The sequence below is a fragment of the Perognathus longimembris genome, chromosome 10 (assembly GCF_023159225.1).
Source record: "Perognathus longimembris pacificus isolate PPM17 chromosome 10, ASM2315922v1, whole genome shotgun sequence".
In the NCBI taxonomy this organism is placed as follows: Eukaryota; Metazoa; Chordata; class Mammalia; order Rodentia; family Heteromyidae; genus Perognathus; species Perognathus longimembris.
Window position 1 is genome coordinate 52,268,615 of NC_063170.1, and position 26,682 is coordinate 52,295,296.

At 40.9% G+C, this 26,682-nt stretch overlaps 1 protein-coding gene across 3 annotated transcripts in view; it reads right to left on the minus strand.

Moving 5' to 3' along the window:
* Positions 1-26,682, minus strand: part of Cadps (calcium dependent secretion activator) — a 429,166-nt gene that overhangs the window by 200,530 nt on the left and 201,954 nt on the right. The window lies entirely within an intron of this gene.

Here is a 26,682-nt window from a genome sequence, read left to right on the forward strand (position 1 = left end):
GTTTAATATGAAAATTCTGAGCTGTTTGGACAGACTTTCCCCCCTTCCTTCTGTCTTATGTCAGTCACAAATATTGGTGATGTTAGGCTGTTGAAGTGTTCTTTTCTTCTCTGGGGAGGATGGCAAAAAGCCGCTTATGTTCTGGAAGGGGATGGGGGCAGAATAGAAAAACTGCGGACAAAAATCAGATCAATGACACAAGTGAGTGATTGACACAGATGTGGCTTAGTTCTTCCTACAGCAGTTGGTTCAACCTCAGGACAGTTTGAATGTTCGACTGACAGTCAGATCTTACCACAAGTTGTTTGAATAAAATTTTACTTTATGTCTAAGAACCATAATTTTGGTCAGTGCTTTATCTATAGTAATGGATCTTATCATAGTATATTGAATTTGTGATTTTACACTTTTGTATATTGTTAATAACAACTGTTTAAATGCCTACTGTGTTTTAAATGAAATGCATTAGCTATTTGAACTCCTCTAACAACCTTTGGATGTAGGTCTTAGTTCTTACTGATGAGTGTCTCGGCAGAGGAGAGTTTTTTTTTTTTTCTGGGATCCCTTGCGACAGCATGATCTATCTGTGCACGTATCAGGGATGCTTCAGTCTGGCCATGTACTGACCATAAGCACACCAGCATTGCCGGGCACTAAGTAGCAGCGTGTCCTGCTCATCACATCTCAGCCTAAGCCAGGGAAACATTCAGTGGACCTTTCTGCCCCTGCCACGAGCTCTTCTTTGGCTTAGCAGCCTTGTGCCTCAGGTCCCCCATCAGCTGCCCTCCAAGCAGCGGGGATTATTGCTATACAATGGGAATAACATGTATTTTTTTTTTTTTTTTGTCAGTCCTGGGCCTTTGACTCAGGGCCTGAGCACCATCCCTGGATTCTTCCCGCTCAAGGCTAGCACTCTGCCACCTAAGCCACAGCGCCCCTTCTGGCCGTTTTCCATATATGTGGTGCTGGGGAATCGAACTGAGAGCTTCATGTGTAGGAGGCAAGTGCTCTTGCCACTAGGCCATATTCCCAGCCCCGGCAGAGGAGAGTTTTCCATGCAAAATACAGTGGATATTTATCATAAGACATGCTATATCTGTTGTTGTTGTTATTATTATTATTATTATTATTATTACCAGTCCTGGGGCTTAACCTTAGAGCCTGGGCAGTGATCTCAGTTTTTTTTTTTCTCTCAAAGTTAGTGTTCTACCATTTGAGCCACAGGTCTACTTCTAGCTTTTTGATGGTTAATTGGAGATAAAGAGTTTCATTGACTTTCCTGCCCAGGCTGGCTTTGAACTGCAAGTCTTCAGATCTCACCCTCTTGAGTAGTGAGAATTACAGGTGTGAGCCACTGGCTACACATCTAAGTTGTATTAAGATTGAGTACACTTGGGAGAAATGGGGAGGGGGCAATAGAAAGAATGGTATTGATAAGATAACATTGTGCTCATAAATTGGAATGTTAAGCTGGAACATTTCTACAGCCACTTAAACAAAAATGTTTACAAGGTGGAACTGGGAAGGTGGCTTAGTGGTAGACTGCTTACCTCGCATGCATGAAGCCCTGGGTTCAGTTCTTCAGCACCACATAAACAGGAAAAGCTGGAAGTGGCGCTGTGGCTCAAGTGGTAGACTACTAGCCTTGATCAAAAAGAGCTCAGGGACAGTGCCCAAGCTCTGAGTTCAAGCTCCAGGACTGGCAAAAAAATTTTACAAGATGGAGTAAATTTAAGACACATAGTATGAAGAATAATTTATTTTACTCAGATGACCTTTCAATCTTGTGAAAAAAAAATCTGGTAAGAAAAAAGCAGACACCTTAAGAGTTTATGATTTTATGCTACCTTGGCACTTTGGGAAAATAAATATACTTGTTAATACACTGTTTGTAAATAATATAATAAGGGTTTTATTTGGGATGGGTTGTTAAAGTGCTGTTTAGCTTCCAGTTTCTCTTCTACTTCATGAAAAAGAAAAACAAATGAAGCAATTACCACAACGATTACATAATTGCACAGAGGGCCTAAACAGTTTAATATAGCTCAAGAAACATCCCAAAGCTGCACATAATCAGTGAATGAATGGATGACAGAGATAGTGAGCATGGATGTTCAGAGAAGAGTGATGCCGCTATCCCTCACGGGGGAGGGGCAACTAGGCTGGGTGGTAAACATGGAGAATATCTGGGCACAGAAAAGATACACAGAAAATATCACAGGCTGATGGAAAAGTCCTGAAAGGCTCTAGGCAAGTGGGGTGGGGAAAGAGGAAGAGCCAAAAGATCACAGAATGTGGAAATAAGTTGAGAAGGAGCCTGGGTGCCAGTGATTCACACCTATAATCCTAGTTACCCAGGAGGCTGAGATCTAAGGATGGCAGTTCAAAGCCAGCCCACGTAGGAAAGTCTGTGAGACTCTTACCTCCAATTAATTAACCCAATGCCAGAAGTAGAGCTATGACTCAAGTGGTAGAGTGCTAGCCTTGATAAAAAAAGCTAAGAGACAGTGCCTAGGCTCTGAGTTTGAGGAAAGGAAAGATACAGTAAAAAAGGTGGGGGTAGGGAAGGATACTCAGAATAAGTATAACAGTACCTCACTGCCTGGACTTTACTGTCTCGGAAAAACACCTTGGTGGCTGACTTAGGCTAGACTGAGGCAGATGCCTGCAGGTCTGCTATAACAAATGTGCTGTCAGAGGGCAGGCAGAGTCAGTCCAGGGAAAATCAGTGAAGAAGGTGAAGATCATGGACATCTGTGGTTGTTTGTGGCCTGCTCAACAAACAGCAAAGTGTCTGCTCTTGGTTACCACACTGCACACACTCCCTGGGAACTTCTCGCTGGCTCTGGTTCATGTGGTTAAGACGAAACTCTCCTAAGATTCACCTCCCTGGGATCATGTGGGTGGATGTGGGTGGCCACTTCTAATAACATAGTTCCTGGTTCCTAACTCAGCTGATTAGTAAGATTTGTGGTGAAAACCACAGAGAAGTGGACCTTGTTTCTGTTGGGGTTACATGTCATGGAATGGGTCCCACCATGTACAAGCAGTAACCAGCTTGCTACCACAAGCAAAGAGAATGAAGATAACCCAGAGAGGAGAACAGCAAAGAGGAGAGAGAGAGAGAGAATGGTGGATAGCATCATCTGAATATCTGCATCTAGACACACTTCTGGCCATAGACTGTTCGGTCACACGAAATAGCGGCATCTGTACCCAGGTAAGCAACAGCACTGCCCTTCGATTCACTGCCACGGAAGAATGCTCTCGTGAAGCAGAACTCCACGAACTGGTGCTTATCTATCTGCTTCCTTCTTTTCCATCACCTATCCCCCTCTTCTATGCACTTTTCCTTTGAGATGCCCACTGTCAGAGGCCCAGAGCCTTGACATTTTGATCTTTCAACCAGGCTGGCACTATTCCACTATTTGGCCATCTCTTAATCCTTTTATTTATTTATTTTTTTCCTGGTACTGGGGCTTGAACTAAAGTACTGGGAGCTTTCCCTTAGCTTTTCCCCTCAAGGCTGCTGCTCTACCACTTGAGGCACAGTTCCGTTTGTGCCTTTTTGGTGGATAATTGAAGGTAAGAGTCTCAAAGACCTTTCTGCCTAGGCTGGCTATAAATCCCAATCCTCAGATTTCAGCCTCCTAAGTAGTTTACAAGTTGGAGCTACCAGGCTCCAAGCTCCTGTCTTAAACCTCTTAATCCCTCTGTTCCTTGAGTTTCAGTCCTTCATGTTTTTATTTTGAATTTTAATGCTTTTGAGACAGAGTCTCACTAAATAGCCCAGGCTGGCCTGGAGCTTGTAGTCCTCTTGCCTCTGCTGAGTGCTAGTATGATAGGTGGGCCCCATCATATCTAGCCTTCTCCAGGATCTTGATAAAACAGACTGGCTTGAGAACCCTAGGTTTCCCTTATGTATTCATTCAGCCCATTTATTGGCAGCTAACAGGCCTGTATATAGTATAGACACTTCAATACTCCATAGGAAGGGACCCTGTTCTCATGGAACTTTTAGTCTGCATTGCTGTACAAGAATCTAATCTTAGATATTGATGACTTAGGAAGACCTAACCAAGAAACTGGCCAATCGAAGCCTATGGGACAAATCTCACCTATTTTCTGCTTTTGAAAATAAAGCTTTGAAAATAAAGCACATCTAAGCCTATTTATTTCCACATTGTCTATAGCTACTTTCACACTAAAGTGTAGTCAGTTAAAGACCCTAATCTAACCTGCATTTCCTTATACAGGTGTCTGCTACAGAAATGGAACTTAGCCTTTTAGTTCAGTATTTATTGGTAGAGGCAAGTTAAGGGTGAACATGAACTCTTTAGGAGTCTGGTGGTACTATCTGGAATTCTACATGTAAGCACTTATAATAGCAGCATTCAAAATCCTGTGTATATTTGCACTCTATCCTATAATATGGTTTCTTGTTTCAACATAAAAATATTGTCTCAGAATGCACTTCCACATTGATGTGACTGGAAGTTATTCTTGTTAAACTTTGTGACGAAGTTCTTCGCACAGTGCAGGCTGAGAAGGTTGGCCTCTATTGCAAGTTAGTCTCTAGTATGGGACTTGTTAAGTCAGTGGCTTGTAGGAGGCAGCTTTCTTTAGAACTGGAAACCCCTTACCCCCAACTTCCTATCAAATAAATGGCACCTGCTATAGTTTGAATATGTCTGTCAAATGATTATGTGTTGGAAATTTAAGCCCCAAATGTGTATATTGAAGGAAGGGCCTTAGATTAGATGAGGTCAGGAAGGGGCTGCTTCCATGATGGCAATTAATGACTCATGTCTTTCTATCTAGCCCTGGCTGACTTCAAATCCACAATATTCCTGCCCCAACATCTAGACTTAACAGGGTTACAGATGTGTGCCACTGTGCCCAGCTCATTGGTGGCTTTAAAGAAGAGCAAGGAAGACCTATTAGACTGTCTTGCCACATGACGCCCTCCCCAATGCTAAGATGCAGTAAGGCCCTCCCTAGATGCTCAGAAGATGGCAGCACCATGCTCTTGAATGTCCTAACCTCTGGGACTGTGAGATAAGTAAGCTTCTGTTCTTTACTAGTTACCCAGTCCTGGGTATTTTGTTACAGCAGCAGAATACAGACAGAGAAAGCAGCCATCAACAAAGACCATTGTTTCTAGATAATTTTTGATCACAGAATCTCCTCCTTTTGAGTCTTTGGAATACACAATTTACAAGGGTCAGGGAAACATTTTCCCATTTACTAGGTTTTTGGAATTGTATTCAGCATGCTGTTCTTACCTCTTTTTGAGGTGCTTTGCTAGAGCTATCAACATATCATAGACATACTGCAGAGGCTGCTCTGTGATGCATCTCTTGACTTGATGTTATGATTATAGATTATTTGGTTATCCTTATGTTTGCAATGTTTGGGGGTAGAAAAATTGCTCTACATGGCTTTGGAACATTGCATTTGCTACTGATGTACAAAAGAGCATCCATTATTCATTGGGTGGTATTGATTTTCCTTTTTAACTCTTAGAGAACTGGAATTGTTTTCACATTACTAGGCTTTGTTTTTGTGTTTTTTGTTTTTTTTTTTGTTGGTCATGGGGCTTGAACGCAGGGCCTGGGAACTGTCCCTTAGCTCTGTTGCTCAAGGCCTGCATTCTACCACTTTGAGGCACAGTGCCACTTCCAGTTTTCTGATGGTTAACTGGAGATAACGGTCTCATGGCCTTTCCTTCCTGGACTGGCTATGAGCCACGATCCACAGATCCCAATCTCATGAGAAGCTAAGATTAGGGAGTGAGCTACCAGCACCCAGCTTCATGACTAGGTTTTATTAAACTCAGTTGGAAAGACAATTCCTTAGCCAAGCAGATGAAGTCCCAGAAATGGGCAGGGCAAGTGTCAAGCAGGGCCAAGGATTAATTATCATTTGGGGATTGCTTAGAGTTCATTTGCTAAAGACAGTGATTGAATGCCTCTGTGCTAGATGTTGTGGTAAGTGCTTTTCCTATAGAGTTTCACTGAATGAGCACCTGAGTCACTGTAAGGAACAAGTTCAGTCCTATCTTACAAATGAGGACATTGAAATTAAAGAGCGGAAGTTACTTGCTCAAAGTCAAGCTGCAAAATGGCAGCTAAAATAACACTTAAAACAACTTACCATTTATTGAGCACTCAGTGTGCCTGGAATGAGCATAAACACTAAACACAGCATGTAGTTTAACTGTCAAACAACTTCATGGAGAAGATACTGTTATTCTTCCATGCTATAGACCAGGAAATGGAGGTTCTAAGAAGTTGATTTACTCTAGGTGACTAGACACGTAAGGAGTAAAGCTGAAATGCAAGCCCAGGCAGTTTAACAGTTATTAAAAAATCTATGTTAATGGAACTTGGAAGATGGAACTGGTATTTAACAAATAGGTGTTGTGTGCTGGTAATGGAGCTTGAACTCAGTGTCTTAAGCTCTTACTTGGCTTTTTTTTTTCTCTCTCAAGGTTGGCACCCCCACTTCCAGCTTTTTGGTGATTAACTGGAGATAAGTGTCTAATGGGCTTTTCTATCTTAGCTGATTTTAAGCTATGATTCTCAGATCTTTGCCTCCTGAGGAACTAGGATTACATGTGTGAGTCATCTGTACCCAGCTGAAATACAGCACTCTTGGAAGCCAGCATCCTTGGCTCTCTAATTAGAATTGGCCTAGTACTTGGCAGAACTTGCTGTGAGTGTGGTCAGAATTCCTCATCCGGAGTAGGAGAGGAACTCAACTCCCTTTGCCTTTCCAGGATGCAGACAGAGCTTGCAGGCCCAGCTCCTGACCCTATGTGTAATGGCAAGCAAGTGCCTGTCTATCCTCAGCGGTCAATTCATCCACAAAGTCAGTGGGGGTGAATTTAACACCCTCTCTTGGGTATGTTTTTGTTTCTGTTACTCAATTTCTGTCCAAGGTGCTGTCGATGGTCCTGTACATTCTGTGCAAATGGAAAGTATAGACAAATCCTTAGGAAACCACAAAAAAGGTCTGAGAAGTAAACTATGAACATTGCATTCTGGGAAACCCCTAGAGGCCATTCCTGTTGCCTGGAAGGAAGGACCGAGGATGGGAGAGTTACAGATGCTGCTGGACAAATCAGAACCCCAACCTTCAAAGCATGGAAATGCTTCCTGGCTCCCCTTTCTCACTTTCATTGGTGACCTCATTCTCCCTAAACCCCATGGTCCAACTCATTTCTACACCAACTCATTTCTACACCTTTCCCTGGGCTGCTCCATCAGTAATGGCTCTTCATTTCATTTATATAAATCTAACTTCCCCACACCCTTTGTATCTTCCTGGAAAATTCCAGTCCTTGCTCATCTCTCCCTCCCTCTGGCACTCATTTCTCTCATGTATGGTTGGTTTCTCAGTTGCCAATAGCTGGATCCCTGGTGCTGCTTTGGTTTTCTGTATCCTGGCTTGTATCCCTGGAGAGGCAGACCTAGGGCTCTATGTGGAAAAGACCAAAGGATTTGGGGTCTAAGAGATGAAATACTATTTCTGACTGTTGGAACTCTCCTCCTTTCAACCACAATATCTGTCACATTTTGGTGCTAGCGACATGGTCAAAAGTCCAACATAGCATGAGTTGTATACCAGTCCCTTCTCCCTCCTCTCTGCCATCCACTGAAAATTCTTCCAAAAGCTGAAGAATCAGGTTCATAGGCATATGCACATCTGATTTACTTTGGAGACCATGATAATTATAGACTTTCCTATTTTAGCTAGTGTTTTGAAGCTACACAGCCAGCCTTGAATAAATAAATATAAAAAGACATGGAAAATATCAAATAAACATGAGGTGCTGGTATTTTTATAGATTCTAGTTCCATCTTATGTAATTTTTCATTTTTAAAAAATACCTGAGCTGAGATTCATGGAAACAAATTGATCCATTTAATGACTCCCCCCTCCTACCCCCTTCCTTTACAAGATAGTGAAATCAACTTAAGTCCACTGGATGAAAAATTGTGATAACAGGTTTTAGCCACGAGATGGCAGTCCCAGGCTGTAAATGCCTTTCTAATTTTGTCTACAGTCCACTTCCAGAGTGTCGCTAGAATACAGCCATGGTGCATTTTAATTCCACATTCTCAAGTATATTTCCATTTGCTGCAGAAACATTTTAGCTCAAGAAAAATTCTGCAGGTTTGGAAACATTTAAGTCTTCTGCATTACTTTGAACTACCTCTTCTGTTCAATCAACTAAAGTGACTAACAAAGGGATTGTAGTTATGATTCCCAATCAAATGTAAGTTCAACATACATTTTGGTGGTTTAAGAAAATGAAATTTGATTCGTCTTTATAAACAAGAATATAGTGATATAGAAGGTAAATATATCTCAAGGAAATCCCCTCTCTCCTCTGAGGTTGAAGCAGAGCTACTCTGTGCTTTATTCTTTATAGAATCTGTCACTTAAGTCAGGGAATAAAGAGGGAGGAGGTGGGCTGTTGGAATGGATTATCTACTGCTGGATGACAACTCTCTTGTATTTTAATACTAAAACACATTCCTTCCATTTACTCTGATTGCATCCATTTAATCAAGATCTATTTTTGGACTCCATCAGGAAATGGACTAGACCAGAATAGATTTTTATCTATTTTTGGTACATAAGAAAAGAATATGACCCAAGAATCAAATACTCAATTTATCTATAATAGGTCCCTAGCCTTCTTGCTTGCTAACTGCACCCTGGTTACTACTTGCCAATACTGTGAAAAATGTTAGCCCTGAATTGATTTTGTTTTTCTGAGTTAGCCACCAGGCAGCCAGACCTTTCAATAGAGTCCTTCATAAAGACATTGCTGAAAAGGTCAAAGAGTAGACACTTGGTTTTCCCAAGACAGAGCTTTCTCCTAAACTTCTGTTTTAGTCAGTGAGAATAACACTGGGATAGTTTGACAGCACAGATAACAACTTTGGGCTAGATCACCAATTACAGGCCAAAATAATGATTCTCCATGGGAGTGGTTTTGGGGGGTATTTGGTAGTAGCTGTCGACAATTTCTTGCTTGTCCCTACTGAGAGTGTAGGTGCTATTGGCATCTTCTCACTTTCTCTTTTATTCTGCCTTTTATAACTTTTTTTTTTTTTTTTTGCCAGTCCTGGGGCTTGGACTCAGGGCCTGAGCACTGTCCCTGGCTTCTTTTTGCTCAAGGCTAGCACTCTGCCACTTGAGCCACAGCGCCACTTCTGGCCATTTTCTGTATATGTGGTGCTGGGGAATTGAACCCAGGGCCTCATGTATACGAGGCAAGCACTCTTGCCACTAGGCTATATCCCCAGCCCCCCTTTTATAACTTTTAAAGAGGCATTTAGGACCTGTGGGTTTTTTTTTTTTTGTTGTTGTTGTTGTTTTTGCATTACTTAGGTTTGAACTCAGGGATTTGCTCTTGATAGGAAGGTGCTCTACCACCGAGCCATACTCCCAGCTATTTTTTTTTTTTTTTACTGTATATGGTTTCATTTGTTGCCCAGAAATGTACTTGGATCTCAAAATCTGCCTAGCTTATGCTTCCTCCTTTGGCTGGAATGACAAACGTGCACTATCATACCCAGCTTCTTTCTGAAATGGAGTCTCCTGATCTTTTCTGCCTGGCTGGAATGGAATTACAATCCTCCCCATCTCAGCTTCCTATGTGTTGGGGCTCACCCTTGGCCTTCAGGGTGAAGGGCATTGGAGAGCGTGCCCAAGACGCCGCCCTTCCCCCAGCCCTGGGGAATGCGGAAGCAGGCCACAATTCTCTGGGTCCGGAACCAGAAGAACCGGCTTTGCGAACAGCCCACAAACTTTCTCGCCAGCCCATGTGCCCCCAGTCTCGTGGGTTTTCACCCCTGGTGTGGCGCTTTCCAAGTGACGTTAGCTCATGAGGGGGTCCTACGGCAAGCCCAGCCTATCGTCAATGCTCTGGCCGATCACCTTCTCTCATCCCCTCCTACCATATTAGTCTTTGCCCCGCCCTAATAAATCAGATTGCTCATGAAGCGTCTCCGAGATCCGGGCACGCCTGGCTTTCTTCACGGGTAAGGATCTTCACAGGTAAAGCGATCTCCTACGGCCCCGTGCACCTGAGGTCTTTCCTGAGCCCCCCACTCCACCCTGGCCTTACCTGCGGGTCGGGTGACCAGGGGAGAGGGTGAGAAAGGGAGCTGTTAGAGCAGAGCAGAGCCTGAATCCCCGCGCCAGGGGAGGCGAACCGAGCCCGGCACCTATCCAGCTTCCTCTCATCCAACTATGGGTTGAGAAGGGGTCTTGTGTGTATGCCTACTGGCCTTGAATAGCAAGTCTCCAGATCTCAGTCTCTCAAGTAGCTAGGGTTATAGGTGTGAGCCACTGACAACTAGCTTTTTGAAAGTTTAAGGATGGAGCTAACCATCAGTGCATTTCACAGGCCCTGAGACCAAGAACTTCCCCCAAATAACAAGAGTGTAGACACTGAGAAGCCTTGGCCAAATCTTTTACCTTTATCCATGGGTGGGGAAATCTGAGGGGCCTAAGAGTCACATAAGCCAGTACAAGGACTGATGGGGCTTTGAATATTTGGATAGAGTACAATATTTATCTTTAACCTCTGTTTTCCTCTTTCTTCCCCATGCCCATCCCAGTGTATTTGCACACCCTTCCCAGCTCCAGATGTTGGTGAATTGCAACAGATTGTCCATCCACCTCCAGAAGAAGGAAGACTCCCAAACCGTATTACCAAGTACACAGCTTGGCAAAAGCCATTTAAAACAGGACCGGTACTATTACATAAATGAAGAAACCCATCAGAAACTTCTGAAGCCCTTTAAAGAGTCTAAAACAAATTTCTGGTTGAGAGATTAAGTTACTCATCCTTTTTCAGGAGGAGCTGCTTTCAGCTTTACTGAGAACTTGGAAATTCCTAGTCATAGACTTGGTTTTCTGCTTTCTTTAGTGTTTTCAGGTTTCTTCCTACTGCAGGAAACAGCTTATCTAAGAGAGCTGAGTCCTAGTTTCTCCTTTCTGTGCAATGGGGATGCCATCTTCACAGAGCCATGCTGGGAAAGGTTGTACACTGGTGTCCAGCTAAGGGTAAATGTTTCCCTATGGCTCCAGCTCTGTGCACTGCTTTAGGTTTTTCAGTATCTATGACTATGAAGGACGATGCCCTTGCCCTCTTGACTTCCTTGGCGAACATGTGACCCAGAGCCAGCCAATCATATCCTCTCATTCTGGAGCTTGAAACTCAGCATGGAGAGACAGGGGAACAGGTGCTCACTGGAGCAGGCTCGCACCCCTGTCAGTTCATGCACCTTGCTTTCCCCAGTTTCATGTTACTCCCTCTAAACACACTTGTTTCTTTAAGTTCCTTGCCTCAGAAACGATGTTCTCTACATAGTCTAGCACTTTCCAGATGACAGGTGCCGGTGGTTACTTGTGCAGGAATGCCCTTACCATCTATGCCACACTGCCAAGAGTTCCCAGGCAAATGAAAGGGCCATTTTCAGCTCTACTTTCCCAACAAGGAAGATTCCTCACAGCCCCCCAGAATGGAATCCTCCATATTTTATATCCTTTTCCATTATTAACTCATATGGCTTACTAGGTCTTGATGACATCTTTGGTACTCAGTGGTGTTTTCGACATTCTAGATACTTCATTGAAATGTATTCAGCATTTATCTTATTTGTGCCCTGAGAACTTTTTCAATAATTACCATCTCATTTTCTTCCCTTCAAAACAATACTAAAATGGTAATGCACAGCAAAATAAAATTCAGAGAAAAGGAAGTACCTCTGTCAAGTGCCCCCCCCCACTCCCCAAGTGTTCTCTGGCTTTCTCATCAGGAACTAACACTTGCATTAGCTATTTTCTTTATAGAATTAGAAAACAAAGCCTATGCTGGAAGAAAATGTTTTCCTTCTTTTGTCTTGACTGTTCACATTATAAATAGAGTCATGAATTATGTCTTTCTCATTCAGTTCACTTTGCAAGCTGGCTTAGAAAGATTTACTGAGCAGAAAACAAACCATGGAATGTTCTAGGATAACACAAAACAAAACACCCAAGAGAGATGAGTGTAAAGCAGGGAAATACAGAGTAGAGTCAAGCAGTTCAAAAGATAGTGAATAAGCACTATGCTTCTCAAAATGCAGATCTTGTATTCATGGAGGTGACTTTAGGCCCTGGGTCACATGGCCAACTTTTCTGCCCTCTCTGAGTCTCAGGCTGGTGGAAGAGTGTCTGAAATGGACTAAACCTTTTCGTATTACACAGAAGGCAGTTTTGTTGGCATTTGGAGCCTCCTGCAGAGAACAGACTCAACCTAGAACTTAGTAACATTATTTTGTTGGCGCCAAAGTTATTTTTATGACTACAATCAGACAGAACAGGAGCTCGTTTAACATTTAACCTAAAAATAATAAGAACAGATTTAAAGAAAGCTTTATAGAAAAGAAATAATGGTCCCAGTGACACACAAGCAGAGGGGTGTGTGTGTGTGCTATATCTTGTTTTCAATAGAAGAGCAAACGGCAACTGTCATATTCTGACTCTGATAAATTATGCAAACCTCTACCTAATCCAATTATTCTGTATAATTAAAGCAGTTAGGTTTAAATTACAACTGAGTACAATTTTAAGAGGAAAAAAAATAAATCTCTCTTTTTAATTTTCAAGTGCCTCAGCTTTATCCAGCTTTGCAAATTGTGCTTATGGCCTGTCTATAAAAATAAACTTCAATGTAAATTATGATTTAAATCCCCATGGACAAGCTGTTCTGTTTTATTTGTTAGAAAGCAAATAAGACCTAGTTTATGGTCTGTTTACCAAACAGAAAAATGTCAAACTTAGGGATGTAAAAGACACCAATTCATTCTATTGATGTCATAAATCCAGAAATTATCAAACAGAGTAATGGCTTTAAGACAGTTTGAAGATCTTTAAAATAAACCATTATTTAATCGTTTCCTTTAACATTATGTGGTGACACAGAATTAAATTTTTATATTCACAACATTTAGACTCACCAATTTAGTGGCTGTTTAAACAGTCTATAGAATCAGGAGATTCTAACTTATCAATGCATAGAGTAACTTGAGTTTTATCAATGATAATTTATTCCTCTTCCTCTCACCCTCATTTATAGTGATTGAACAATTAGCCATGTCTTAAAGTGATTACTAGCTACAGAAGAGATCTAGAGGGTCATGGTTTCAAGGAAGGGAAATCCTCAAGATTGCATATCCCATGAAGTATGGCTCAAGTGGTAGAAGGCCAGCCTACAGATATGAAGCCTTGAGTTCAAACCCCAATATTGTACCGCCCTCTGCAAAACACACAACACCACCAATGTGAAGAAGCAGAATCTTGCTTTCTTCAAAAAGTGATTACATTTGCACTCTCAAATGTATCAGCCTTCAACGGTTATATGAAATTCTAATGGAGAAACCTCAGGGTAAACAATATGTTTATAAATCAGTTGATCCATCTCTTGTTCTAAAGAAGATTAGATTGCAGGTGTGAGTCATCAGACCCAGTTTGTCAGTGATATTTTGTCTATTTACAGAATTATGTAACTATAACCATACTCCACTTTCCAGAATACAGCTAATATTATTAACACAGAAAGGCCCTTTGTGCCTATTTAGCGTTAATGAAACTCCCACTTGACAGCCTAGGCAACCACAAATCTATTGTCTCCCCAAGTCTGCATTTCCTTGACATTTTATATAAATAAATGGAATAATAACATATGTGGTCTTTTGCATCTGGCTGCTTTGGCTTAGCATACTTTTTTGGAGATTTACCTGTGTTGTAGCAGGTACCAGGACTTAGGATTTAAATTGTTGTAATGCTAAATAGCATACCCATATGTGTAATTTCCAAAGTGTAATAAACACCCAGGAGGCCTCTACTCTGCACTTGATTACTGCTAGCTCTTTAGTATTCTGCTTTTCCCTGCAGCCACAGCCTACAAAGAAGTTTGCATCAAGGCAGCCTTTGTATGAGACTGGAGGGCTGCTCATTACCTTTACAATGAAAACCCAGGAACTCACCTGGCTCCTAGATTTGGTGGGCCTGTGCCTACCTCTCTTACTGCTTTCCTTCCTGCTTACAGATTCTGGGTTCAATGGTTCTCTTACTTGTCCTTGTGTATCACATACTGATAACCATTGTGGTAACTTTCCTCTTCAGGGACATAGTTCCTGACCGGCCAGTCTCAAGGGATACACTTCGCCTAGTCATTTGACCATCATATCACCCTGATTATTACTCTTCCTGTTTTAAGTGTTCATATCTTTACATACTTACCTGTATCTCCTCCCACTAGAATAGAGGGCTTCTGAATCAGGGACATGACTATTCTCCTCTGTGGTCTAACCATGTGCTCCCAACAATGTCTAGCACATATTTTAATGTAAATATTTGTTGAACAAATAATGCAAAAAACTGTTAAAGCATAAAGTGACTCTAGAGACTTTAAACATATAGACAGTTGAACATCAAGCTAATTTTTGGTTAAATTGATTATATCTGGAGGCCTATACTTTCCTATATTTCCTTAAAAATAAACATTGCTATCAAGAGCATTTAATCTCTATCCCTGACTGGCCTAATTACACGCAGAGGAAGTATGACTGTGTCACTAGTACTTTGGGTCTAAAAAAAAATCAGTGCAAACAACATGTCACATGGCTAGCTTGGAGTTTTGTGTCATTTACCACTTTTTAAAAATCTTTTAAAAACAATCACACCAATTATGTGTTTTTAAAAAAATAAATTATGCTATATTTTATACTTCAAGACCTTAAAAATAATTTTTGTAGACTATTGAATTATTATAACTATATAATAATAGAAAACAAAACTACTTAGCATTTCTCTTCTTTAACCATTTCTTTTAAGCAGGGGTCTGATATAAATTTGAAAAGACTTGTGGTTTGTCACCTAGGCAACCTAGGTTTAGAATTAGGTCTTATTAATTGCCTCTCTATTTCAAGGGTTTTCAAGGTTACTTCTCAAGTAGCTGAGTATTCCCTCCTTTAAAGATGGGTCAGAACTTTTTCTTAGCTTAGTTGTTTAAAAAAGATAATAAACTAAATATTTCCAAAGTTACATCTCTATGTTTATCTCTACATAGATACAGATATACAAACATGCATATTTTTCTCTCTCTATTTTTTCCTAGTGAATAAAAGTGCTTGGTGGTCTTTATTTAGTTGACTGTGATTAAAGCTAGTCTAATTAGTCTTAGTGCTAAGCCTTATTAGGCCCATTTTTATTTCACCAACAAGAGCACTATGTATTTAGTGTTATGATTACTGAAAGGTTAAAACAAATGAGAAAACACTAATGAACTATTTTCAAAAGGACTCTTCTCTGTTACTGGCTGTCATGACACACCTGGGAAATTTCCACAATATGTCTCATTTCTTTGCCTTGTCTCTCTCCCTATCCAATTTTATCCACAACCCTGTTGTCTCCCATCCTTCACTCCAGATCCTGTTGAACTATAACTAAGACATTAATTACCTTCATCTTCATATACAAACACCACAATGTAATCCACTTGTTTAAGTCCATGAGGTATCGCTCTGCTGTTAATATAACGATTCTAATCCTGAAGCTTTGTATGTATCCAGACAAATGGAGCAAATTGTGATTGCTCAGTCAGGCCCAGGAGTGACCTTCCTATGAGCACAATGATTTGCTTGCTGTTTGTACACAAACAGCTGATCCGAATCTTAATTCTAGGTTCAAATTGGAAGGCTGAAATGAATTCTCTGAGGCTTCCAGAGACAAAGACATCTTTTTTTTTTTTTTTTCTGATGGTAGAAGCTGAAGAGTCAGAGGTCTCCCCCAAACAAATCCAGCAAGCAACTTTCAGCCACACACTGCCCTCAGGAATTAGGACAATGGAGGTTGAATAGATTTGTTCCGTTAAGCAATCAGATCAACTGTCCCAGTTTGCCCAGGGACGTGGGACTTGCCATAGTAAGACTGGAAAGCCCAAGGTAAGCTATGGCAAGTCATTTACCTAACTTCCAAGCATGGAGGAACTAAGTCTGTGAACTAATAATACCACTTCTAGGAATGAGGGAGGCCAACCTCATCATCACTGGGGAGCATAATCATCTCCCTTCCATGGTTCCCTATCACACGTATGCATCTGTGGGAGGGTGAGGACCACCTATAGATGTAACAAATCCAACAGGAAAGCTCTGCCCAATGTATTTACTGCCATGATGGAGTAGGTATGGGAATCATCAGTAAGACTTAATTTTGCTTTATATTTCCCCTCAAATTTTGGCAACAAACATGAATTATTTTTTGTCAACCTCCCCCCATCAAATTCCAGTTTTAAAATGAGGTCAATAAGCACAGCAAACAGTGCATTGCAAAGAGTAGTTACACAGTTAATATTATTTGAAGTGTTTGCAGAAAATAAGCATGTGTTTCTCCCTCCCCCCGCCACCACGATTTTTCACAGTTGTATCCTAGAAGAGTCCAGGGGTCCAACATTTCATTGTACAGTTGGGCTCAAGTCTGACTTATTTACTTATAATTAAGTATTATACTCAGGATGACTTTACGTCCTCAGCCCTGATACCATCTACATAATTATACTTTATAATGTACACTTGCTCAGTGGGATTAGACTCACTATAGATTATTACTGAAATTCATCCTCTGTATATCTCTCTACCCACAGGAAGCATTGCTATGAGCACCTTGCAACCTGCCCCATCAACCAACTAGGAAGTGATACCTAGAGAAGAGAATGGAGTTTTCTCTTTTAGTTTGGTGTCACTACCACCTTAATGACTGCACATCATACACACATACACACACACACACACACACACACACACACACACACGAGACAGAGAGAGAGAGATCTGTGAAACCTGGAGAAAGCACAAATTCGATGTAGCTGTAATCTGTGCAGGGGAATGGAAGATCTCACTGGAGAATTGACTATCTCAGCTCTCAGCTGTACATCTACCTCCACAAGAGTATCAGAGATTCCAGGCTGACTGCAAAGGCTGGATGATCACAAAACTCAAGAGAAAAGAACCAACTGGTGCCTGGTATAAGATTGCCACATCCTGGAGGGCATGGTCCTCTCAGAAAATGAGGAAAAAAATGGCATCCACAGATTGCCACTGTCTCCATTGTTGCTGGTGTCTTACATAGCTTTTCTGAAAGCTATCAGAGTGGTAGCACCACAACGTACATTCAACATGGCTCCTCTGGATGGAATATCCAGACGTCTTGCAGTACGTCTCGTTTTGGCTAGCCTCTCTAGCCTGTTTTTCCCTTTTCCTTTCACCTGCTGCAGCCACAGTGGCCTTCTCTCTCTCTCTCTGCCCCTCATGCTGTTTCCATGTCTCCTTCCTGTATAGGTTGAAGTTACAATGTTACTCTGAGGGACACTTTCTGACCAGTCTAATTAAAACAGCCTCTTCTCCCCACTGTGCTAACTCTCCACAGAATGATGTTGAGTCTTTCATTCACAGAGGTGATGAAGGGCCACACACCCAAGACTTGGCTGATTGATTGTTAAGTAGGCTGAGGGTTGAAAATAGAATGCTTAGCTAATGCTGAGTATCAATGTCTACCAAATATACTTAGGGATATAAGAATGGTTAGTTATTCAGTTAATATGTCAATCTTATTATTAAAGAGTCAAAACATATACTTTTGCTCCTATGGTATAGGTATAAGTAATTTCTTTGCACTATCAGCAAACTTAAAGTTAGACAACACGCAGATGTTTACTTTGACTTGAGGTTGATGGAGCAGTAAACTATTTTTGGCTCTGCCAGTGTAGCAAACTGCTGTCAGTCACATTAATGGCCAGTTGTCAAGCTATTCTCCTTCTAAATAGAAATAGCTTAAAGGAAGGCTTCTGTTGTTAAAACGCTGAGTATGTCTACCCAACATGTGTACCAAGATTAGGGTTATGGTATAGGGTAATCTTCACTTTTCAACTTGGTGTTATTTACATTTTATAAGAGTTTTTTCCTCCAAAGTATATGTTTTTCTTCCTAAAGATATTAAAGAAACAAATGTAAACATTTTTTCATTTGCTTATTGTCTTCCATATAAAATAGTCTTTCATAATGATAAATCTGACATGTGGAAACATTTGTATGATTAGCATAAGTATATAGGTTTGTGGTTTATTCACTGATAGAAGAATCAAGAAGAATCAAACTTCAATATGCATTTGAGTGCTCATCTGTACTTAAAAATGAGTATTTGGATAGTAACACAAAATCAGAATTAAATCCCTTATTTACATTACAGATAAGACCACACAGATTAGATTGGCTGTCATAGTTACCTCAGTGCTCTGAGCATGTTTAGATATGTAGAAATGACTCCACATTTACTATTAGGTCTTGCAAAGGCAAGACTGAAGTGAAAGCTGTCTAGTTGATTTTAACCATATAATCCTAAAGTCAAAAGCCAAAGAGTGATTTATCTATGCCCACCCAGTGATTTAGAATTGTCTTGCCCATAGAGTGCCCCTTTAGATTGTAAGCATTACAAGGGGGGGATCTTTGATTCACTTGGGGTACTACAGCATCACAAGGGCATACAGTGTGGGGCACAGAGGAGTCACTTGGGGGCATGAGATAAATGGAGGAAGAGCTGACTCAATGGAGAGGAGACAGGCCGAAGAAATATCTTGTGTTCCTCTTTGTGATCTGATTCTATCTAGGATTTACAAGATTTGTGGGGTCAGCATAGGAGGAGAAGTCCTGATCCCCAGTGACTGAGTTTTTCCAGAGGCTGCCAGGCCCATCGATCAGGCAAGGCAACTCAGAGATTTGTTTTGTCTGATCTCTCTTTGAAAGTATGCAACAGAGAAAGAGAGAAACACATTTCCTAGTCCCAAATTGTGCTACATTTTACTCCATAAAAAATCATCCTATTATGCTCTTGGGTTAGAAATAAGTTGTGTGACTTGATGATAAATAGAAATTAAAACAAGATGAAAGATATCTAGATAGTTTCTGGATTTGGCATTAACCAAGAAGTTTTCTGTCTTTCACGGTACACTCTCATTTTCATCCTTACAGTGAGGTGAGTTTATAACATGGAAAGCTTATGATAAAGAAGAAACTTACAAATGCATATAAAATGTTACCATGGCAACACTCTAACCTTTAATTGATGGCTATGAGGAGGATGAAGGTAGATAAAGGTACAGGTGGAGAAGCAATCTACTAGGTGTGTGACTCTGAGTATGACTCAATAATCTAAAGGAGTGCACTGCCCTTTGGGATCTGCTCATCTTTGAGAAACAACATTGGTGTCTTTAAGTCAATGTCACCCTAAGAGTAGATTCTTGGCTCTGAACAAATATGGTAGCCACAGTGCTTAGTTCTCAATTGGCACACTTGATCTATTTGATTTCCAGTTAGTTAAGCTCAACAGGTTGAGACTGAAGACTTGGAGGATTTTAACATCAGTTTTTTTCTTTATTTTTGTCAATCATATGGTGTGGATTCAGGGCTTGGGTGCTGCCCCTGAGCTTTATCACTCAAGGCTAGCATACTACCACTTGGAGCCACAGTGTGGTGTGTGTGTGTGTGTGTGTGTGTGTGTGTGTGTGTGTGTACACGTAGTGTGTGTACTGGGGCTTGAATTCAGGACCTGGGCACTGACCTTTTCCTTGTTTAAGGCTGGCACTATACCACATGAACCACAACTCTACTTCTACCTGCTTGGAGACTGATTAGTGATAAGGGTCTCACGAACTTTCCTGTCCAGGATGGCTTTTAACTGCAATCCTCAGATCTCAGCCTCTTGAATAACTAGGATTAGAGACATGAGCCACTGACACCAGGCTGCCATTTTTTTTCTCCAGTATAATGAGAAGTTACTGATTTCTTAATAGTGCTCTAGGGAATTCAGTAAGTCCATAGTAGGATCTTGGCTATTAATACTATTTCTTGAGTGGTGACAATATGTCAGCCAATGAACTCAGCTCTTAACATTGACCACATAAATTTCAACAACAATCTCATGGGGTAGGTTGTGTTTTTGTGGCTTTTTCAAATTTGGGAAAACTCTGGCTCAGTGAAGAGAACTTACTTGCCCAAGGTTACCAAGTTGGTAATGGAGCAAGTTGAGATCACACTCAGGTTCATCAAACACATAACCAAATGGAACCTGCTCCTTCAGTACCTAGCGCTTAGAATTCTTTTTTTTCTGGTCCTGGGGTTTAAACTGAAGGCTTAGGCATTGTTGCTCATCTTTTGCTCAGGGATAGCGCTCTTAACACTTGAGCTACAGCTTCACCTGTTTGTTTTGTTTTTGGTAATTTATTGATATAAGATGGTCACGGCCTTTCTTGCCCAGGCTAGCTTCCAAATGTGATCCTCAGATTTCAGTCCATGGAGTAGCTAGGACTCCAGGTGTGAGCTACTGGCACTGAGACACATTGGTTTTAAGTGGGGTAATTGTTATTGGTGGTGATTTCCATGAGGATGGTGATCATTATTGCTACGAATTCTCCTGGGGTTTGTCCGTGCTTCAAAAGGGAAGGGACCACCATCTTGAAAAATCATATATAGGTAGCATCTAGACACGATGCATATGGTTGCTTTACATCTGTTGACTTCACTGAGGAGAACACTTGGGCTGGTGTGAAGGACAGTACAAGCATCACGGTACAGTATTTGAACCCCTAATTAATGGGCTGTGTGGAAAGGAAACAAGCCTTTTACTGTTTTTCTGTTTGTTCAGTGCTAGTTCTTTTGGTGACCGTTCAGAAAGGTAAGGTTGCAGAGTAGGATAAAAGTATAATCTTTGGTTTTGGTTTCTGTGCAACTTTTGACTAACTCATCTAGATTCTCTGGATCTTGTATTTCCATCATCAAAATGGGGATAACAAATGCTTATAAGTTTTGGTAGGACATTAAATGATGACTTAGGACAGCATTAAATCCACAGAAAGTGCTGAGTCAATGTTAATCATTAGTATTTTAGACCCACACTCTTTTATTCCTATCTCTTCATCCTTCTACACAAAGATTATAACAGGCAACAGGACTACTATGTGGTAGGCACCATTTTAAGCAATTCCTATATATTAATTTAGTTTTCATAGAACTGTAGAGAGTGAGGCACATAGCATTAATGCCCACCCAATTGGTCTAACAACCAAAACATGGATGTGGTGTTCTGTATACTGATTTGGTGCTCTTGTCCACCTCACCACTATACTTTCATGCAGTGAGGTACCTAAACCAAGCATTTCTTGTTTTTACCACTATGAGGATTAACTTTCCAAACTGCATCTCATTCTTACAGGGAAACAACTCTATGACATTCCTTCTATTTTCTCTCTGCTAAGTAACAATTTTTGTGCTGTTACTGGATCTTGATTCAAAGCCTAGGTACTCTCCTCTGTTCTTTTCTCTCCTTTTCTTTTGGCTCAAGGCTAGTGCTTCACCACTTCAATCACAGTTCCACTTCCAGCCTTTTTCCTGGGTAATTGGAGATAAGAGTCAGGGACTGGCTTCAAACTATGAGTCTTAGAACTCAGCCTCTGATGTAGCTAGGATTACAGGCATAAACCACAGGCATCAGTCATAAAAAAGTATTTAAAAATATACATCCCTATTTATTATGTTTTGGTTTGTCATGAGGCTTAAACTCTGGGATCTGTCCCTGAGCTCTTTTGCTCAAGACTAGTGCTCTACCAGTTTGAGCCACAGTTCCACTTCCTACATCCTTATTTTATATGTACCCCATATTAGACTACTCATGCTATTAGGCTTTCTATGGTATACTTACATTTTTGGATGGAGACTCAAACATTTAACTATCAAACTCTAGCTAATACTTGATCATCCAATTCTAAAATGCCTACAAACACCCACACTTGCAGTTACCTGGGAGTTGCAAATTTTGAAAATTGCTATAAGTTCTTTCATTATGGCTTTACCTCTCAGCTGGATGAGAGAATGATGGAAGAGTCAATTATCAGAAGGTGGGGAAACTGGGAAGCTCAGTGACATGTTGGACAGGCTGGACATTTATGATGGAGTTTGCAGCAGAGCATGGAACTGTCTTCCCCAAGCCTTTTCCTTAGCAACTGATCCCTTCTGCCATATACGTTATAGTATATACATTGCTTTACCAGCCAGATTATTCCTCTCCTTCTGACAAATACAAACCAGTCTTAAACAAACGAGGGGCTTTGGTGCAGGCTTTCTGGTTTGGTAATCAGGATACTTCTCTGAGCATTCCAAATGTGATCAAATTTTACTTCCTCCCAATGCATACATCTTCTGAACACCTTAGCAAAGTTGAAATTCTGGGTCAGTGTTAACTTTCACCCTTTGTGATTTGATTAACTCTGAAAGAGACTAAGCCTTTCCTTAGGAAGGAAAAACAAGACAAGTTGTACCTGAATTCTCACTACACTGAACAGCCCACAGAAATGTCTTCTGCACTGTGAACTTGAGTATGGGGTGTGGCGGAGGGCAGGTGAGAAATGAATTGATTCTTATATCCATTTCAATGCAGTAGCTTTTGAAGTTCTCAAATGCTGTAGTGGTTCATGGAGAATTTATCACTCTGAACATAAGCACTTGGATTTCTCCATCCAGCTCTTTTCTCTATGGCTCTAGAACTTCAAAGGTCATGTCTCTATTATTCCCCACTCTAACAATACAAATACCTGGAAAAACAGTACGTGCTCAGTAAATATGCACTGATCAATGTACCTGTGATTTTAAACTTACTTGGGTCCTTAAAGATGCTGCTAAGTTTCAAGAAGAAAATCCAATCTAGCTTTAAGAATTTTCCCAATGGCTTCTCTCTGGTCTTGGAACGAAGCTTATAAGCTGTGGAAGTCTACAGGTCCTGAGCTTTCTGGCTATACCATGTTCTTTAGGCTCTTTCTGCAAATATTTCCCTTCATCAACTCATCTCTTGACACCTTGTTCTCCTTCTGGGTCAAGCCGTTTCCTAGCTCAAAGCCTGTGTTCCTGCTGTCTCCGCTGCTACCAGCATGGAGAATGCTTCTCCAGTCACAGATTCCCGAAGACTTTTTGAATGGCTTGTTCTTCCTCCACCTTCAAGTACCAATTCAAGCGCTACCTACTCAAACAAGCAGGGCTGCCTGGACACTAGAATACACTCTTCATTCCTTTTAGTGCCTAGGCTATAATCAGATATTTATTCGTTTATTTACTGCCTGTGTCCTTTATTAAGATGTCCAGGCACTGATGTCAAAGTTGGTTTTGTTTTTTTTTTTTTTTTTTGGCCAGTCCTGGGCCTTGGACTCAGGGCCTGAGCACTGTCCCTGGCTTCTTCCCGCTCAAGGCTAGCACTCTGCCACTTGAGCCACAGCGCCGCTTCTGGCCGTTTTCTGTATATGTGGTGCTGGGGAATCGAACCTAGGGCCTCGTGTATCCGAGGCAGGCACTCTTGCCACTAGGCTATATCCCCAGCCCATGATGTCAAAGTTGGATGCACAGCTGTACTCCCCTGTACTAACTGGACACAAGAAAAGCATTTCTTGTACAACTGGTGAAGGAATAGGAATGCCCGCCTTCCCTATTACTTACTGACATCCACATTTCAGAGGAGATATTCAAGGAGGATATTCTACTTCCATGTAAGCCATTCTAAAGCCCCAGCACACAGGAAACAGTTTTGGTGAAATTGAGAAAGGATGTACTATCATTAAGAAGATGATATATAAGGCAAACAGTTGGAAGGAGCAAATTCCTTTTTTTAAAAATTTTGTAACTGACTGTGGGGGCGAGTTAACAGAACTCCATTTCCATAAATAATTTGGGCATAGTAAGTTCGGCACATTCTGCATCGTGCCATTAGGACAAATACTATATGCCATAGAAGAACAATGTTATAGAAAGCCATTGTGTTTGCTTTTGTTTGTTTGTTTGTTTCTTGTTTTAATGTATTCTCATTGAAAACACACTAAGGCTATGAAAAAATTTCCCAGTTAGGGTATTTTCTTTCCTCATTTCCTTGGAAAATGGCAAGAAACCATCTGATCATGGTTTCTAATTCCTGGCAATAATAGAATCCATATGTCATGAAGTCCATGGCTTGTCAGGGAGTGATGAACTTGTTAAATAATCAAATGCCAAGTAAAATCTTTGGTTTTAATTCAGAAAAATACAATTTTTGATAAGGTAGTGTAAAACTGGGTTGTTAATTCAAACTTCCTTTCTTTTCTGCAAAATTATTTACATGTTCTGATAGCTAATCCTCAGGGCATGCTGTGTGTAGAAGATAACTTAACCCTGTACAAAAGAACTAAGAAAAGACAGACATTTCTGGGGAATATCGACTCGGGGAATCTGCAAGTTTTCTTTATATCAGTTCTGCTAAATTCAAGTGATTTGCCTACCATCTTCCTCATCTCTGCCATCCTGTACCTTGGATACAAGTTATTCTGGAGATTACTTTTGATTAAATCTAATACAATGTGTGCTATTGTTTATTTAATATTTTATTTAAAGTACTTCATTTATCAAATGGTCACATATATTTCTTTGAGGAGGAAACCTTATATTACTGCTGTATTAGAACTAGGGAAGGGAAAGGGAATATCAAAATGGAGAGACAAAGGATAAAAAGACAAACGACTCCAAAAGCAATACTTACAAAACCATTTGGTGTAAACCAACTGAGCAACTCATGGGGGGCAGGGAGGGAAAGGAGGAGGAGGAGGGGAAGAAATGCGGAAGGAGGTAACAAATTGTACAAGAAATGTACCCACTGCCTTACGTGTGAAACTGTAACCCCTCTATACATCACTTTGACAATAAATAAGTAATTGTTTTTTTAAAAAGTAAGGGAGAATGATGGAAGAGGTAGTGTGATAAGATGCATTTTACTTATTGGCATGCCATATGGAACCTCTTTTTTAAACAACTTAAAGATACTATCAGTACATAATAAGTTAAATACTTAAACAAAAAGATAGACAGAGAAGGACCTGCAGCCAAGAATGAGAGTTACCACAGTGGGATCAAGCAATGCTGTACAAATAAATCCTAAATGGCAGATAGTGTCTGTAGAAGGTTCTGAGCTAGTAAACATGAGCTAGCACCAAGTTAAAATGCCCTTCCTGGCTGAGCACTGGTAGCTCATGCCTGTAATCCTAGGTACTCAGGAGGCTGAGATCTGAGACTTCAAGCTGGACAGTGTGGATCAAACACAGAACATTCAAACCCTTTCCAATCTCACAGTAGACACCATACGTTGATGGTGGTACTTCTTCCCTGCGGCTACAGATTTTGCTTGAAAAAATTTCTCAATTCAGCATCCTAGGTAGCTACAACAAATTGATTTGACTTGAATCTAGTCATGTAGCTTGCAATCAGCATGTATTAACAAACAAATCAACAAGCCAACTGCAGGGAGTTGGTAATACTGGTAAAGGAAGCATGAAAAACACATCCTTTCTGTTAGAGAAGCAAAAGGTTTCTGCATGAGGTGTTTATGGGCATGGATATCATAATATACATATATGGATACAAGTAAATATACAAGTACAATATGAATATTTCAAGTGCATACACCCCTATATTCTATATTTATTTGTAAAATGAATCATGAAACCATTACACCCCATAAAATGATACGAATTGCTTTTTGAGTTGAAATATCCTGGATGAAACAACAGTGTATTCGAAGAACCAGAGCTTTCTCCTTCTTTATCTCATGACAACATAGAGGGCCCCACCTCTTACAAGGCTAGCATACACATCTAATAAGCTCTCCCTGGCCACATTTTTAAAAAGCACATAGAAATAGCTCAGCTTAACACACCAGCTTCAAAGGTAAAGGGGAGATTTCATCAAATGGCAGTGGAAAAGAAACTGCGTGCATTGTTAGCGTGGGGCTAAGCTTTGGAAAGGAAGGGAGGATGAAGAGTCCCATGGGTTTCTATTTCCTCCTGCATACACACTCTCTCATTAATTTCATTTGGCTTCTGAGGTCTCCGTCATTGCTACTCACACAAAGAACCACTGGAAGGCACACAATGCCCTCAGCCTCTCTCTAGTCCGGGAAACAATGAGAGTGCTTCCTTTGAACTATTTTGTTTGAACACCCTGGTAAGTTATTCATGCTCTGCCAAACAGTTCAGAATGCTCTTGGGGGAGAGAGGCAGTGAGCTGGTGAGAGGGGTTATCCTTTTGATGACTCTCTTACGAATTAACACCAACCCTAAAGATGTTCATTAGCTTAGACTGGGTTCAGAGAGGTAGGGAAGGAAGGGACAGGGACAGTGGGTGGGGAGGGAAGGAAGCAGTGGTCCTTCATGAATCCTGGAGGCCTAAGAGTCTATTAAGCCAACTTAACTAAACTGCATGGCTCTTACCAATCACTGCACAGAATCCTAACTCATTTGTATCACCTTAGGCCCCTTCTACCACCGATAGAATGATCTTTTCAAACCACATGTCTATCCATGCTTTCCCTTCTGTGGTATAACCTGGCTTTCTGGAATGTCTACCACCTGCCTCCCTGGCACCTTTGGGGACACCTTATTCTTCAAACTCCAGCCCCTCTTGGCTACTCTGAATCCTTCCTTTCCACATAACCTGTGGTGGATCACAGGATCTTTGCATTCACTGCATCTTTTATAATTAGATCAAGTGGCTCATGTGT